This window comes from Metopolophium dirhodum, chromosome 2, assembly GCF_019925205.1.
Source record: "Metopolophium dirhodum isolate CAU chromosome 2, ASM1992520v1, whole genome shotgun sequence".
NCBI classification, from domain to species: Eukaryota; Metazoa; Arthropoda; class Insecta; order Hemiptera; family Aphididae; genus Metopolophium; species Metopolophium dirhodum.
Window position 1 is genome coordinate 29,779,778 of NC_083561.1, and position 3,192 is coordinate 29,782,969.

At 29.5% G+C, this 3,192-nt stretch overlaps 1 long non-coding RNA gene across 1 annotated transcript; it reads left to right on the plus strand.

Moving 5' to 3' along the window:
• Positions 1 to 290: 290 nt before the first annotated feature.
• LOC132939439 (uncharacterized) lies at positions 291 to 1,514 on the plus strand. The gene is made up of 4 exons (XR_009663977.1): positions 291 to 372; positions 542 to 600; positions 672 to 1,190; positions 1,295 to 1,514. It is a non-coding gene; the product is annotated as an uncharacterized LOC132939439 (long non-coding RNA).
• The last annotated feature ends 1,678 nt before the right edge of the window (positions 1,515 to 3,192 follow it).

The following is a 3,192-nucleotide window of genomic DNA, read 5'->3' on the forward strand; positions in this document are numbered from 1 at the left end:
TCCCTGAAATGGGCGTATTATTTTCATTTTACCCGTGTGTTAAAAAGCTTAGATCCGGAGGTCCATTTCAATGGCCCCCCCACTTTCGAAATTTGAACTTCTGACCACGCCAAACGTTTGTGCATCGTTTGTGCAGAAATGTGCACCAGGTCCCGATGTTTGTGCACAAAAACTCCCAGCGCTATCCAAAAAACAAAGTATTTTTAATTTATCAAGAAAGCATTATCTTGTTCTAATGTTTTTGATTTCAAAATTGTATGAATAAATACGGTCTGATGTACCTATGGAAAGTTATTATTATATTTTGCTGATGAAAATGTGTTTATGGACAGGTACCTCAACTCGACGTTGCTGTATGTCCGGTCCAATAATGTAAGTTATAAGTCATTGTGTATATTTTAATACAATAAAAGCATAGTAAAAAAATAATTAATAGACTATATTAATATAGTACCTACTTAATTAATTTAATATACCTAACCGTACCTATATACATATAAAAATATTATAATAATATTTTATTTATGTTTGAATTCATTAGAACAATGGCGTATCAAACGTCGCTCCCAAACCGCGCGGTCGACATCCATCTGCATAACTGTGAGTTGAAAACGTCTATATTTAAAAATTGTTATAGTATAATATTTATCTAATAGATTAATTTTCTTTAGCATTCCGCAAGAATGAGTGGTATAGTTTGAAAACTTACCAAAGTTATCTGGTGGATGTCGATACGTTGGTGAGCAGCCGTCGCACATAGGTCTGATGTACCTATGGAAAGTTATTATTGGATCGGTCATAATATTACGCTGAGAAGTTATGTGTCCATAAACTTATTTTCAGATTTTTAGGCCAATTCCGTTGCCATTTTTTAATCATTCTTTGTTTTTATTAAGGTTGAGGTGTAACAGCATTTTAGGGGCTATTGTAATTCCCACTTCCAGGACTTTATCATACATACAGCCGACAGCACGATGACCTACATTTTTGTGTATTCTGGTCTACACTATGATGGCAGCGAAAGTAACGATCACGTCACCGTTTATCAGATTGCCCAGTTTGAAAGAGTCTCCAACAATTTCATCGGATATGTACGCCATAAACCGTGGCATAGCGCTGGGCCAGCATCATTTTGTCCGGATCAATATCTAAAAAAATGGCGTCCCAATTATTAGAAGCTAATAATATAGGTACTTAATATTTATTGTAATATAATATATTAATATAATATTAAACTCATTATACCCAGTTATTACGATTAAGTAGAAATAATATTTTTCAAATAATATTACAGTGTCTTTGTCGAACAGTCAGCTGTACGAAGTTTCCGCTGTGCCACAAAACGGGTCGACGCCGATCGCTGAACATGGGAAGTCCTCAAGTCCACCCAGCATCGTATTGATGAATCAACAATACATCTTACATCTTACATCTATCATTGCAATCTTATAATTATTCACCTGAATGCATGTAATCCTGAATGTACAGTTACTTTATTACTACCCATCTACAAAGTCAACCCTGTATTAATAAAAGTATTTATTGTTAAAATAAAATTGAGTTCTATATTATTTGTAGGTATTTAAAAATAATTTGGGTATAAAGGAAACATATTTTAATCATACAAAATTAGATAAACGAAAAGACAAAAATAATAAATAAATACGTCGTGTTAAAAATAGTTTTTAATTAATATAGGTAGGACAGGTACCTATTATGTAGGTACTTATCCAAAACTCGTTTATCAGGAATTAAATAAAAAGGGAGGTCAATTAAAAAAAGGTGGGTAAGTGGATGTCACTCTGCTGTACAGTAGGTTACAAGTGGGTCACTGTAATGGATGGTGTTAAATTTGAATTCAATGATATAATATCATTGTATAAGAAAAACGATTCTGAGCGAAAACGGTCCGTCAGCCTATGATATTACCAAGTATATTTGATGATATTATAGTGAATAAAGTAATTTATATATAAACTATTTACGTGGAACCTTGTTTTAAATTTTTAATCCTTAGCTACAAAATTTGAACATTTTATAAATTTTTAACTACAAAATAATTATTAAATTATAAATTTGATAAATGTTGTCCAAATTTGATCTTTAAATGCTTATAAATAAAAATTGAGCCTATGTATTTTTAATATTTTTAAACTGCTATTAGAACGATATATCAGCAGTCTTATATTAAATTTTCACGCTTTTTTACCGAACAAATAAAATTTTATTGATATTTATAGAAAAAAAAACTAAAATAATTGAAAACTGACTATGTCCGTAAACCGCTCAAAAAGAGTCAAAATATTTTCAAAATTTTATGGTGTATAGAAAATGCTAATATAAACATTCAGTGAAATTTTCAAGTATCTACAGTCATACGTTTTTTAATTACAACAAAATAAGAAAATCGTTACATAAGAAATCGAGTGAATATCAAATGTTGTAAAAATATGAATTTCAAACGTTCATAAAAATTTAATTTGACTTTCTTGTAGACATTTTTTTTTTGATAAAGGTACATAAACTTATGAGTAATCTTATATTACATTTTCAAATCATAGATTTAAAAAGAAAAATTTTAATGAATTCTCAACTCAAAATATTTTGCTAATTTTCGTGATTTTTCAGTATTTTGTCAAAATTTGAACTTTAAATGCTTATAAATAAAAACTGTGACTAAGGATTTTTAATTTTTTTCATCCGCCTTTGAAACAATAACTTAGGAGCCTTCTATTAAATGTTCAAGCTTTTTACTCAACAGATAAAATTTTATTGATATTTATAGAAAAAAAAACTAAAAAAATTGAAAACTGAAAATGTCCGTAAACAGCTCAAAATAAGTCAAAATATTTGGAAAATGTTACGGTGTATAGAAAATGCTAATATAAGTATTCAGTGAAAATTAAATGTACCTACGGTCATTTGTTTTAGAGTTGCACCAAAAACCAAAATCGATTTTCTCGAAAATGGACTTTGCGTAAAAAATTCCCGTTTTTCCTTTGTTTTTCACGTCGCTTTTGAAAACCACTGGGAAAATTTTACTTTTGACCCCTCATAGTACCAACTAGATTCACTTTCCTATCAGAGAAGTTACTGTTAAAGAAAATTCAAGCACTTTTACTGTCCTAAAAGTTGATGACAGACACAAAAAAAAAAATATAAAAAAAACACACATCATTGTAAAATCAATAC